This window comes from Callithrix jacchus, chromosome 11, assembly GCF_049354715.1.
Source record: "Callithrix jacchus isolate 240 chromosome 11, calJac240_pri, whole genome shotgun sequence".
NCBI lineage: Eukaryota > Metazoa > Chordata > Mammalia > Primates > Cebidae > Callithrix > Callithrix jacchus.
In genome coordinates, this window is record NC_133512.1 from 96,301,920 (window position 1) to 96,317,065 (window position 15,146).

At 43.9% G+C, this 15,146-nt stretch overlaps 1 pseudogene; it reads right to left on the bottom strand.

Annotated features, from left to right (window-relative positions):
- Nucleotides 1–14,843: 14,843 nt before the first annotated feature.
- LOC118143936 (U6 spliceosomal RNA) lies at nt 14,844–14,941 on the bottom strand (annotated as a pseudogene).
- Nucleotides 14,942–15,146: the final 205 nt, after the last annotated feature.

Sequence of the window (15,146 nt, forward strand, 5' to 3'; positions counted from 1 at the left end):
TAGAGACAGGGTTTCACCATGTTGGTCAGGCTGGTCTCGAACTCCTGACCTTGTGATCTGCCCGCCTCAGCCTCCAAAGTGCTGGGATTACAGGTGTGAGCCACTACATCCAGCTGGACTTTGTTTTTTTTTAAGCCAATCAAATTTAGCATGGGGGCTTTACACTGATTTTAGTGACACTAATGTTAATCAGTTCCGACAACTCAACGCCATTGGACCAGCTGATTCCAGCATTGAGGAAGAGGTAGAGGATAAGTACAGGTCATCAGGGAAGAAATGAGGACAGCTTTTTGGGGCCACAGCAGAGGTGTGCTCGAGGCAGCTGCAGAAATGAGACTGGACAGGCAGTGTGGAGTGTTGGGTGCCGAAGGTCTTTAAAATGACTGATTGGTTTTGTTCATGGGAAACCAGTTTAAGTGTTAAAGCTGGGAATTGCTATAGCAAATGCAGTTCTTTAAAATGTAGTAGAAAAAATAAGGGCTCTGAAATTAGAACTGGGTCTCCAAATGCTGATTTCCCCATTCACTAGCTGTGTGACTTAAAGTAAATTAGTTCACATCTCTGGGAATTAAGCTTTCTCAAGCCATAAAAAGAGACACCGGGGGAATTCTGGGGAGTTGCGTAGAGGTGGCAGCAGCAGAGTCTTTAGATTTTCTCAAATCCGCAAGTAAAAACATACAGAGGAACTACATAGGGAAAACAAAAACCCATGCACAGCATTCGCAAAATAGTTAGGTGTTGAGTGTCCCCATCGGCCCCCAAATACAAGCAGGTGGAACCAGTCACTAAAGCCATAACACCTGCACAGTGTTAGCATCTGTGTGGGAGAACGCAGGGGAGTCATGGGCCTCTCATAGAACAATAGGAAGAACCCGGCTGGGCTGTTCGGTTGGAGGACTTAGGACAGTGACTGAAACTGGGAGGGGCTTTGTCTATTCCAATAGAGAATGTGAGAGTTCTGCTGCAAAACCGTACAGGACTGGATCAGTCCAACCTTCTGAACTCTTGAAATTAGCCCACGAGGGCCCCTGCCTGGATAGGGCCCCAAGCTAAGGTGAAATGTATTGGAGTAAAATCAAGATTGAGCAGAAGAGGGAGAACGGAAGTGAAGAAAAGAGAACGTCCAGATAAAAGCAGGGAAACCACACCAGTAAACCCTGGCAAGCAAGCTGCAACACGAAAACCACAGAAGGATCTCTGTTAAGTTAAAAAGAAAGAAGAAGCTATTCGAACCAAGCCTTCTTATGAAAATCAGGAAAACCAACTTCATATAAAAAGTAGCAGCAGAAAAATATCAAGGTCAAATCTCATATAAAGGTACTTTTAGAAAAAGAACAAGAGTCGAATGACATCCTTACAAGCCACGATGGTGCACTGTAGTGACGTGTTTCCTGGACAGATCAAAGCTGTCCTGTTGCATCTCCATTGCTGCATAACACATTGCCACCAACTTAAATCATACGTTCATTACTGTGTCGTTTCTGTGGGTCAGGAGCCCAGGCACACTTTCGTTGGGTCCTCTGCTCAGGGTCTCATGAGGCTGAGGTTGCAATTTCACTGGGGCTCAGGGGCCTTTTCCAGGCTCACTGGTTGTTAGAAGGATTCAGTCTGTTTTCATTATAGACTAAGACTGTTAGCTTTTAGAGGCTGCCCACTAGTCCCTGCCACATTACCCCTTCATGACCTGGCAGTTTACTTCTTCAAGACCAAAAGGGGAGTGTCTGCAGAGACACTGCTTTGTTTGCTTTGAATCTCTCTGACTTCTCTGCCTCTGTCCTCTAGGCTCTCATCAGAAGGAGTCACATGATTGGGTCAGGACTAATCCAACCCTCTTGATTAACTTAAAGCCAGCTGATTAAGGTTTTACTCTTACATCCAAAAGTCCCCTCACTTTTGCCATATAATGTAACCTAATTCTAACAATAATACCCCTTCATATTTAATAGTCCTGCTCAAGGAAAAGAAATTATGCATGGGATATATGCAGGTAGGGGTTATATTAGAATGTATTGAAAAAAAGCTAAAAGCTTTAAGAAAATGACATATGCAAAAGAACAACATAAATCAAAATTAGAAAGTGAGTTGACAAAAGTGAGTTGACAGATATAAAAAAGAACTAGAAAGACCCACCTTAGAAATGAAGATTAAACTAGAAAATATTAAACTACAAGAACAATAAATGCAACCAACAATGAGAAGGAAAATAGAAGGGAAATTTTAAAATCCAGAAAGGACAAATAAAATAATAAGAAGATTCAAGAGTGTGACAAATGGTGAAGATAGACAAAGAAGGCCCAACACATGAATAACAGGAGTCCCGGAAGAAGAAAGCCAAAGCAAGGGGTCAGAACAAATATTAAAAACTATAATTCAAGAAAGCATTTCTGAAATAACAAAGATATAAAAGTCTATATTGAAAGAGAACACCTGAAACGATTGACCCATACAAATTAACACCAAAACATATTCTAGTAAAATTACAGGACTTTAAAGAAAAAGAAAAGGTAAACTTTGAGTAGCTAGATAAAAGAGAGAAACTGACTTCCAAAGAATACTAGGTTATCATAAGACCTTTCAACAGCAATACTTCATGCTGCAAAGAAAGAAGATGGGAACCTGATATGATTTGGCTCTGTGTCCTCCCCCCAAAATCTCATCTTGAATTGTAATCCCATAATCCTTATGTGTTGAGGGAGGAACCAGGTGGGAGGTGAACAGATCATGAGGGCAGTTTCCCCGACGCTGTTATGATAGTGAGTGAGTTCTCACGGGATTTGAGGGTTTTATAAGGCAGTTTTCCCTCCTCTTGCTTACTCTCTCTCACCTGCCACCGTTTAAAATGTGCCTCTTCCCCTTCCACCATGATTGTAAGTTTCCTGAGGCCTCTCAGTCATGTGGAACTGTGACTTAATTACACCTCTTTTCTTTCTTAATTTATAGACGTTTTCACACTGCAATAAAGACTCAACTGAACCTGGGCAAATGGACTAATACAGACCCTAAGATTTTATATCGAGCAAAAACCTTTTTCAGTATAAAGAACACACATGTTTATCAGCATGAAAGAACTCAGAAAATATTGTTCCTTTGACCTCTTTTGAAGGAATCTACTTGAGAATAAGTTTCAGACAACTGAAGTTCAGCAAATATTAGCAGAAGGACTGGTGATGAGAAGTATGTAGCTACTTGTAAAACTAAGATGAGTGAGGATTTAAGAGATTGTAAAATGTGATACTTACAAAATCTGATAATTATAACAAATAGAGAATGGAGATAACATGTAAACAAAATTTTGAGTGTTTTAATAATCATAATGTGGTAGTATTAGTATTGTTCTGAGGATATAGCATGTGGGGTAAAGCAAATGTATAACTCTCAATCTGAATTTTAAAATCTTCTATTAACTCAAGATATGCAGGTCGAGTAGATAGATACCACACTTGTTGATCTATGTATGTATGTATGTATGTATGTATGTATGTATGTATGTATCTGTCTGTCTATTATCTATCTATCTATCATCTATCTATCTATCTATCTCTTTCTTTCTTTCTTTCTTTCCTCTACCTGCCCCTCTCTCTCTTTCTCTATCCTATTGGGTCTATCTCTCAAGAGAACCCTGAGGCATACAGGCATACTGATTTTTATTAACCGAATTAATTCCACTTCATTCTTTTAATTTAGAGGAGCAAACTGCTGTAAATGAGACCACGAGGTAACTGAAAACGGGGAGGTAGGAGGCTGGAAGTGGGAAAATGAGGCACTGTGGGATTTTTATTTTTATTTTAATTAACTAATTAATTAATTCATTAATTTTGAGACAGGGTCTCACTCTGTTGCCCAGACTAGAGTGCAGTGGTGCAGTCTTGGCTCACTGCAACCTTTGCCTCCAAGGCTCAAGTGATTCTCCTGCCTCAGCCTCCCAATTAGCTGGGATCACAGGTGTGCCCCACTACATTCCAGCTAATTTTTGTGTTTTTAGTAGAGACAGGGTTTCATCATGTTGGCCAGGCTGGTCTTGAACTCCTGTCCTCAAATGATCCACCCACCTCAGCCTCCCAAAGTGCTGAGATTACTGGCATGACCCACTGCACCTGGATCTAGTTTTTATTTTTTTATCATAATTTCGCAAATATAGTCAAATTGGTTAAAAAGTCAAAGAGATAGAGTTGGACAAAGACTTCTTATTAAGACAAATAAACAAAAAACTGTTTGCTCTTAACTCCCTGTAAGAGGAACTACTTTAAAAAACATTTTTCAAATGGGCTCCTTAGATATGTACCTCCATATCACATAGCTCTGTGGGCTCTTCAAGGTTAAGAGGCTCTACATTTTAGAACTGATCCAAATTCCAATGCTTGATATGCAATGATTTTTGAAAGAGAGAAGAACCCAGTGCCATAGTTTTGAAAACTCTAAACATTGAGCCATGAAATCTCCTATTAGCAAGGTACTCAGCAAACATCCAGATGATGGCTGTTCATTACTCAGAGTTTTCATGGCAGGTGTATTTGTTCATTTTCTGTTGCTATAACAGAATAGCTGAGGCTAGGTAATGTATTTTTAAAAAGAGGTTTATTTGGCTCATGATCCTGGAGGCTGGGAAGTCCAAGATGCATGCTGCTGGCATCTGCTCAGCTTCTGGTGCTGCTTCACCTCATGGCAGAAAAGCAGAAAGGCAAATGGTTGTGTGCAAAAGGATCCAAGCATGAGGACAATCTCATTTTATAACAGTCCTGCACTCAGGGTGACTCATTCTGCGAGAGCAAGAATTCACTCAACAAAGACACTAGACATGGCATTAATCTGTTCATGAGGGCTCTTCGCTCAAGACCTAAAGACCTCTTAAAGGTCCCACTAGCTCTCAACACTGGCAACTAGATGAGTTTTAGAAAGGGATGAACCACAGCCAAACCACAGCAGCAGGTTTGAAGGGCAGAGCTGAAATACCAGAGTCAATGTCCAGAAAACGTGTATTTTATTTCATTTTATTATTTTTGAGAGTCTTACTCTGTCACCCAGGCTGGAGTGCAATGGTGTAATCTCTGCTCACTGCAACCTCCGTCTCCCAAGTTCAAGTGATTCTCATGCCTCAGCCTCCTGAGCAGCTGAGTTACAGGTGTGTGCCACCACACCCGGCTAAATTTTTTGTGTTTTTGGTAGAGAAAGGGTTTCACCATGTTGGCCAGGCTGGTCTCCAACTCCCAACCTCAGGTGATCTGCCTACCTCGGCCTCTCAAGTGCTGGGATTACAGGCCTGAGCCACTGTGCCTGGCCAGAAAAGTGTATTTTAAATTCGTTCTTAAAATGTTGCCTTTTGCAGAACTAAAATACTCCTTGTAGCATTTGCAGTGTTTGGCATGAGAATACCCCTGTAAGACAGTCTTTGAACTATGACTGCTGAGCAAAAAGGCCGGTATGGAACTCAGGGGAAAGGGCCCAACCCAAAGGTGTCTTGAATTCCTTTGATACTGATTCTTCACCTTGAAGGTTAAGACTTATGAAAACTTAAACCCTTCTAGGGAGGGTGTAAGGTGGTTCCTGCAGAGCTGATAATGACCTTCCAGGACCCTTCCTCCAGATCCATTTTAATGGAAGAGAAGAGCCTGAATTCCTGCCAGGGAGTCTATTTCATCTCCCTGGGCCCCCAAGATTTCATAGTCTCTCCTTCCAGTCCCTCGTTGGAAGGGGTTGGGGACATGGTGTTAGCCTATGAAAGCTGTTTGATGAGAGCAGCCAGTGTTACCTTCTCAACCACAGTATAACATATATATAAATTATACATACAATTTTATTATTTTTTATTTTGAGGCAGGGTCTCACTCTGAAACCCAGGCTGGAATGCAGTGGCACGATCTGGGCTCATTGCAGCCTCTGTCTCCTGGGTTCAAGCAATTCTCTAGCCTCATCCTCCCAAATAGCTGGGATTACAGACATGTGCCACCATGCCTGGCTAATTTTTGTATTTTTAGTAGAGACAGGGTTTCCCCATGGTGGCCAGGCTGGTCTCAAACTCCTGACCTCCAGTGATTTGCCCACCTCGGCCTCCCAAAGTACTGGGATTACAGGCATGAGCCACTGCACCCGGCCTAAATTATACATGTAATTTTTAATTGTAAGAACACTATGAGATAATTATGTTCTCATGGCCATACTTTGTAATTTGGTTGCCCTGCTAAAGGAAGTCTCTTCTCCTTATACACTTTTCCTCCAAGCCATTAATGCTTTCTGGAGGGACTTTAAAGGTACACATTCAAAACCTTAAAAGATCTGCAGGGGTGCTAATAGTTCACGTCTGTTCACTTTAGATAGTGCCGCGGGAAGAATGGAGATTTCACAACCTTAAGTGTCCTCCCCTGAGAATGTGACTGCTTCTCTGCTGATTCCAGTTTTCTTCAGGTCTCATGCTGCACTGTTTGTTATCTTCACCTAGGAGCTGCCCGTCGCTCACCTACACCTTGATTTCATGAACCACATATTTCGTCCCTTTAATTTTCTAGCTGGTCATTGTTATTACAGTTTTAAAAAGCAAAAGCTTCGTGTATTTATTTTCCAGCCAGTCACTTTATAGAACTACCTTACTGGTTTTAAGAGTTTTTCAGTCGATTTTAATTTGTTTACTTTCTGTTTATATTATCAAATAGAGAATCTTGAGTCCTTTTTTAATACTTGTAATCTTGCTCTATCCAGAACTTAATGAGAACACCTCTCTTGCTTCAATGACTCTGTTGGGTATTTTTTTATTACATTATGGAAATAACATTTGATTACTGTTTTACCGTGGATTTGTTTAATTCAGGGAAGAATGCTGGGTTGGTTTGGATGAGGGCTCTCCTAGCCGGGTTCCACCAAGCATGCAGAACATGGAATGCTGTGTGATCAGGGAGACAAATCTGATATCCACGCATGACGGGGACTGCAGGCTGAGACTGCAGATGGAGAAGCCAGGCAGGTGCAGCCTCAGAGGAGAAGTTAATAGACAGCTACACAAATAGGAATTCTAGCGGGGGAAAAAAAAGAAGGCTGGGTGTAGCGGCTCATGCCTTAATCCCAGCACTTTGGGAGACTGAGGCAGGTGGATCAGCCTGGCCATCATGGCGAAACCCTGTCTCTACTAAAAATACAAAAATTAGCTGGGCATGGTGGTGGGCACCTGTAGTCCCAGCTAGTTGGAAGGCTGAGGCAAGAGAATTGCTTGAACCTGGGAGATGGAGGTTGCAGTGACCTGAGATCTTGCCACTGCACACCTGCCTGGGTGACAGAGCCAGACTCTGTCTCAAAAAAAAAAAAAAAAAAAAAAAAAAGCAACAGAAGAGAAGGAAGAGAAACCAGATGAAAGAAAGAAATAGAAGGAACATTTCCTAAACTAGAGGAAGACTTTATCTTCAAATAGAGAGGAACCACTGAGTGCTGATTTAAAAAAATAATAAAAAAGGAAATCTCATCTAGACTTGTCCTAGTGAAAGTTTTAATGTTAAGGATAATGGGGGGGAAAACTACCTGTATTACTAAAAAAAAAAAAAAAAATTTGTCTTCAAAGGGAAAAAAGTAGGTATGCATTAGACTTTTCTACAGAATGAAATGCCACGTGGGGCAACAGCTACAGAATTTTAGGTCGACAGATCGTGATTTCCACAGTCTGTCCAGCCAGGTTCCTCAGCTGCAAGTGCAGCCGCAAGACGCTCAGAGATCTACAAGGACTTATAAATACCTATTCCTGGAGAAGTGCTCGACCAGAAACTCCAGGTATCGCTGTGTTTATTACCGAACATTTATGCAATTTCAATGTATTTTATACAAGTAATTGTGTGCATGTGATAAAAGTTCTGACTGTACATTAAGTATAAAATGAAAATAAAACACCTTCTCCCTATAATAATACACTGAGAGTCTCCCTCTCTCAGAGTCAGCCCATTTTAATAACTTTCTGTTCTTCCAGTGGTTACTTTTTGAAAAAAAATTTTCTTGCTTTTATTTATTTTTCCAACTTTTATTTTAAGTTCAGGGGTACACGTATAGGATGCGCAGGTTTGGTGCACAGGTGAACGCGTGCCGTGGTGGTTTGCTGCACGGATCATCCCGTCACCTAGGTGTTAAGCCCACATTCATTAGCCATCCTTCTCCATGCTCTTCCTCCTCTCAGCCCCCACCCTCTGACAGGCCCCAGTGTGTGTTATTCCCCCTCCCTGTGTCTGTGTGTTCTCATCATTCAGCTCCCATAAGTGAGAACATGTGATATTCAGTTTTCTGTTCCTGTGTTAGTTTGCTCAAGATAATGGCTCCCAGCTCCATCCATGTCCCTGCAAAGGACGTGATCTCATTCCTTTTTATGCCTGCATAATACTTCATGGTGTATATGTACCACATTTTCTTTATCCAGTCTATCACAGAAGGGCATTCAGGTTCGTTCCATGCCTTTGCTGTTGTGAGTAGTGCTGCAATGAACATACATGTGCATCCATCTTTATAATAGAATGATTTCTCTTCCTTTGGACATATCCTGAGTAATGAGATTGCTGAGTTTGCTAGTATTCCAATACACCAACAACAGGCAAGCCGAGAGCCAAATCATGAATGAATTTCCATTCCCAATTACCATAAACAGAGTAAAACACCTAGGAATACAGCTCACAAGGAAAGTGAAGGAACTCTTCAAAAGGAATTACAAATCACAGCTCAAAGAAATCAGAGATGGAGCAAACAAATGGAAAAACATTCCATGCTCATGGATAAGAAGAATCTATATTGTGAAAATGGCCATACTGCCCAAAGCAATTTATAGATTCAATGCTATTCCCATTAAACTACAATTGTCATTCTTCACAGAATTAGAAAAAACTATTTTGAAATTCATATGGAACCAAAAAGTAGCTCAAATAGCCAAGATAATTATAAGCAAAAAGAACAAAGCTGGAGGCATCACACTGCCCAACTTCACACTATACTGCAAAGCTACAGTAACCAAAACAGCATGGCACTGGTACAAGAACAGACACATAGATAAATGGAACATAATAGAGAACCCATAACTAAGGCTGCACACTTACAACCATCAGATCTTCAACAAACTAGTGGTTACATTCACACACATTATAAATGTGTGTTAACCCTGTTTTTCTATTGATCAACTTTATATAGTATTATTGCTAGAAATAAGGCTTTATCTATTTTTCCCTCTCTTTCTCATCCTCTTTCAAGTTTTTAAAATTATGTTTTTGCTTTTGGCTCATCCATTAGTTTCATCTGTAATTTTAAAAATATGAAAGAAACCAAAACATCTATTCTAGATCCATGAACTAGATTGTAAAGTTGCAGAACTGAATAGTCACCACTTCTCACCTTCCTGTGTCTTTCAGCCTCACCAATCCTTTTACAGTTAAGATCTATAGCTTCCATATTCTGTTCTGTAACTTTAAAATATTTTTCTACAGGTTAATTTTAAATATTGAAAACCGATTTTATCAGTTCAATTGCAGTTAATAGGAACCATGATGGCTATTTTAAACCAAAAGAAATTTGCTAGAAGGAACTAGACACTGTCAAATGTTTTCAAAGGACTGGCAGGAAAGGCTCTAGGTAGGACTTTCAGGAATGACTTTCACAGGTGTCTGGCCAGGACAACTGCCATCTCTGCCCCAACAGGAAAGTGGGGAAGCGAGAAGTGCTGTGGGCTCCCGGAAGCCCGTTCAGGTGTGACACAGGAGTCCAGAGGTTGCCCTTCATGCTTTTCCTTTTTTTTTTTTTGAGATGGAGTCTTGCTGTATTGCCCAGGCTGGAGTGCAGTGGCACGATATTGGCTTACCATGACCTCCGCCTCCCAGGTTCAAGTGATTCTCCTGCCTCAGCCTCCCGAGTAGCTGGGACTACAGATGCATGCCACCATGCCAGGCTAGTTTTCGTGTTTTTGGTAGAGACAGGATTTTGCCATGTTGGTCAGGCTGGTTTCAAACTCCTGACCTCAGGTGATCCCCCTGCCTTGGCCTCCCAAAGTGCTTGGATTACAGGCGTGAGCCACTGCACCCGGCCAATAATATTTTTAACTTCTAAGAACTGCTCTCTGATTGCTACTTTTTACAACTTTTTGATTTATGGACTAACACCTTGAATCTCTCTCATAATACCAGTTGGAGATATAAAAGTCTTCTATTTTCTGATGATCATGGTTTTCTCCTGGGTTCGCTGTTTTATTGGTTCATATCGATTCATGCCTTCCAGGATGCTGGTTTTTCTCAAGTACCTGGTAACGCTTGTTGTCTGTTTATATTTCTAAATGAAATGAAACTAGGCCGGTTGACAGCAATGGCTGGCCTGGGTCTCCTCCGCCGTCTAGGCTTGCTTACCCATTTGCCCTGTCTCTGAAGGGAGCCCCTCACGTGGGTGGTGTGTGCTGAATGGCAGGATTCCCACAGGGCCCTGGGTCATGGCAGCAGGCTGCCCTTGCCCCCGGCAGCCGTCGGTGACCCCACCCTGTCCTCTTGGCATCCCCTCTGCACACCCAAGGCTGCTGGCTTAGGTCAGTTTTCGAGTTTCCTGTGGCTGTCATAACACCTAGGGGTGAGGGAGCTTGTCCCCTGCCTTTCTCTTTGTTTCTGGAGGTGCCAGCAGTCCTCGGCTGTAAGTGCACATGGCTTGGATCTCTGCTTCATTGTTCGACGGCCTCTCTCCGTGTCTGTCTGTGTCTCATCCCTTCTTGTAAACATATGAATCCCAGTGGGTGAAGACCCACCCTGATGGAGTTTGACCTCATCTTCCCTTCACTGCAACTCCAAAGACCCTATTTCTAATTTAGAACACATTCCCAGGGCTTGGCGGGTTAGGGCTTCAACATGTCTTCCTGGGGGACACAATTCAACCCACAACAGTCAGGTTCCTGGAAGCCGATCCTGCGGATTCCCACAGGGCCCTGGTCGGGGTGGCAGGCTGCTCCTGACCCCAGCAGCTGTGGGTTACTCAGGAAAAACCTCCAAGGGAGCAAGGGCAGCAGGACGGGTGGTGCTCCCTCAGGCAACATCTAATCTAAACCAGATCCTGGGAGGGAGTGTGGTCTGTGGAGCTGTCCAGCCTCAAGCCAAGCACTGGGCTTGTGTCTCTGCGTCCACCAGTCCTGCCCTTGGTGGAGGAATATAATTTCCACCGCGGGGCAGCTCTCATAGGCTGAGCATGCGTCTCTGGAGAAGCTCTTGGGTGCATGGCCATTGTGAGGAAAAGGTCAGTCCGCTTTCTGGAACTCCGATCACAGTGCTCCTGCTCATTCTACCTCCCTGTCTCTAAGCTCTCTTTGCTATTTTATCCCATTTGATTTTCTGGGTATTCTAAGTTCTTCAGCTGATAATCCTGTGGGGTGTGTGTGTGTGTGTGTTTGTGTGTGTGTTTGAGTATGTGTGTGTTTGTGTGTGTGTGTGTTTGTGCCTGTATGTTTGAGTGTGTGTGTTTGAGTGTATATGTTTGAGTGTATGTGTGTGTGTGTGTGTGTGAGTGTGTGGGGTGAGAGTGTGAACCACCATGCCCAGCCAATATTTAAACATTTTAAGATTCTTGATATAATAAGATGCATTTCAGAAACAGTATACTAATTGGCACTCCCGCCAGCAGAGTATAAAAGTATTTGAATGACTGCACAATTTTTTAACTCTCCTGTTATCTTTTCTTAAACGAATGCAAATCTGTTTTGGAAACCAGATAACATAATATAACATAGTGTATGTATATAAACATACACGGGCCTATAAACTACTTGCATATATACATATGTATATACACACATATATAAACATGTATCTTTCTCCAAATAACCTTAATGACCTGGGCACCAATACAAAGGCAAATCCTTTCATTGCCTCTTCTACAGAATAGTGATAAGGAAACTAATTACAGAGGACAGAAGAGTGAGGCCTGGATGCCACTCTCATCACGCAATCCAAGTGAACATGAGAAACGGGACACGTCACAGTTGTGCACACCTGTGAGGATGCAACAAAAAAACCACAGCATCAAATACTCTTCTAGTGTCCCCATAAACTACTGAGGTTTCCTAGAAAGTCAAATGTCTCAGCATCGACTCTACTGTCAAACAGCTCAGTAACAAACAGTGTTATTTGTGCAGTACTTGCAATTTTTTTATAAGCTTGACATCGTTTCAAAATAAAACAAAAAACATAGAGTCAGAGGCACAGTGGGGGAGGACCAAGAGAGGGAGTCGTCACCCCTGACCGTCGTCAAAGGCCCTGCTCTTGGTTCCAGGCTCTGCTGTCGTCTTTGCCTGTGAATAATGTTCAACGGGGAGCTGCCTGTTCATTTTGCAGGGGCCCCACCGATTATGTAACCAGACCTGGTAGCGGCTCCCTTGTTGCTCATCTCTGGCTTTCCTTTTCTTGGCACACATTTATTTTTTTCTTCTTCTTCTTTTTTTTTTTTTTGAGATGGAGTCTTGCTCTGTCACCAGGCCGAGTGCAGTGGTATGATCTCGGCTCATTGCAACCTCCACCTCCTGGGTTCAAGCGATTCCCCTGCCTCAGCCTCCCGAGTAGCTGCAACTACAGGCGCGCACCACCACGCCTGGCTAATTTTTGTATTTTAGTAGAGATGGGATTTCACCATGTTGGCCAGGATGGTCTCGATCTCCTGACCTTGTGATTCGCCCCCCTCAGCCTCCCAAAGTGCTGGGATTACAGGCGTGAGCCACCTGGAACACATTTCTTTGTTGTATACGTGCGAGTGAGCATTTCTGAATCCGGACACTGGGACGGCTCCCTTTCAGATCTGCGTGAGTCTGATGTGCTGGAGGACAGGAGTCGGCGGCTGACTCAGATTCTTCATTCTCCACGCTCAGCAAGCCCTCGTGCTTGGCCCAGGGAATAAGCAGAGCTTAGATAGGCCCATGTGTGAAATATTTGGAAGAGGGTGGGGGTTGGGGGGAGGGGGTTCTGCCACTGGCTCCACGGATCTATATTGGTTCAAGATGCTCCGGTGATGAATATGCAGATTATGTAAATTCTTCTTTTTTCAGCAAGTGGTTCCACTAGGTTGGAACCACAGCCAAGTTCAGTTTTTCCTCCGGGTATCAATCAATTCTTCTACTTCAATCCATGACATCTCTTCAGTCTTCAAGTCCTTCTTCTTCCTCTCTGTTCAGCTGAGAAAGAACACCCCTGATGGCGGTTAGGAGCTGGGGTTAAATCCAGCTCTGCCACCCACCAACTATGTGGCCTTGAGCAAGTTACTTAACCTCTCTGTGCCTCAGTGTTGTTACCTGTAAAATGGGATGAATAATAACACCAGCCATTCCCCAGCTTTAAGTCTTTCCCTGACTCCCCACCACCCATCTGACAAAACCCAAATCCTTGATGAGGCATGACAGGACCTCCCTCCTCACCCTGCGACCCCCCGCAAGCATCCAGAGCCCCTCCTGTCTCCTTCTGTGCTAGACACTTTCTCACTCTTGGCTTCGTTTAGTTCTGGCCGCAGATTTGCAAAGGGGTATGATCTCTATTTTGCAGGCGAGAACTCCAGCTTGGTTGGCTGAGGAACTTGCCCCCCGCATCACTGGCCAGTGGGAGAGCTGGAGGCCGCCCAGGACCCCAATGTCCTTCCTCTTCAGCACGTGCCCTGATGTCCCATGTGCTCCAGCCCAAGCCAGATTTGCTGTGACTTCCAGAACCTTCTGTGTCATTTCACTCCTCAGTGTGTCTGTCTACTGCTCTCCTCCCCAGTGCATTCAGAAAGGGCTGAGTACATGCATTTGGCAAAAGTGAGGCGGGTGTGGGCGCGAGGGAACAGACGTAGGCAGCAGGGTGGGAGCACCGTAGTAGTGGAAGCAGGGTTTTGGAGCAGGCTGGGAATATGCCCCCGAGCCCTCCGGTTCCTGAAGGTGGAGTTCTGGCTTTCTGCGTGGGATCCTGAGACCAAAGCTTGTGGTTTCAGCATTGCAGACCGAGGTTGAAAAGTGCACCGAGTGCATCCGCCTCTGATGGACTTAAAAGCAGCTTTGGCAGGCAGCAGTCGGCCTGGAGAAGCATCATTCCCAGGCTGGACTGGAAATGGGAGTCACTGCCCAGTCACTGACAACTGATCTGCACATCTTCCCTTTCTTCCCCGCAAGAGAGCTCCCTGGAAGACAGGTGTCGCCCCGTGAGAAACCACTTCAGGCCATTGTGATTCCTAACACGCAATGGGAATCACTTTCTTTTCTTGACTGGGGCCAAGGGAAGATACTTTGTTGCTAAAGGTAGCTTGTGACACACACACCTAACAATTTGCAGTGTTCCCTGGACGTCCCCGGAGCTCCATTTCCAGCCCCAGGGCACCAAGAGTCCTATTTTCTGCCAGCTCCTGACCCACCTGGCTTCTTCAGGGCCTGCCCCTTCCTCTATCTGAGAGTGGAGCCCTGAAGAAGCAGTGCCTGAGATTTCACAAGTCTCACTGCAACCGCTCTGACGGTTTTACTGAACCTTACCTGTCCTTCAAGGCTCAGCTCAAGGCTCCTTGGTGAAGCACCCTCAGCGTGAAACACACAACTTCCAGCTTCCTCCACAATGCCCCACAGCTCTTGACCTGCGCCTCATTCATTCATTCATTCATTCATTCATTTGATCATTCATTCGACCATTCATTCGACATCAATTGACCACCTACTAAGTGCCAGGCAACTGTACTGGATTCTGGAGCCTGGGAAAAACAGACAAATGTCTCTGCCCTCGTGGGGCTTAAGACATTGTGTGGAGCAGTCAGCAAACACGGCATATAGGTAAGGTAGGTAATGCATTAGAAGGTGACATGTGTCAAGGAGAAAAATAAGCAAAGGAGAGGTAGGAAGTGTCGGAAAAAGGGGTTTCCATCATTTATGTATCTATTTTTTTAACATCACGAATCTGCGTGTCACCCTTGCACAGAGGCTGTGCTAATCTTCTCTGTATTGTTCCAATTGTAGTATATGTGGGGCCACAGGGAGCATTGTGATTTCCATTTTAAAGAGGGGTCCAGGAAGGACTCACAGAGAAGAGACCTGTGAGGGGAGAACCGCAGGGAAGGAGAAGGGGAAACATCTGAGTGTCTAGAAAAAAGGACGTTTCAGGCAGACAGGTCAGTGCAAAGTCCCCGAGGTAGGAAGGTGCCTGGCATGTTGGACTGACAGCTTCTGGAGTGGAGGG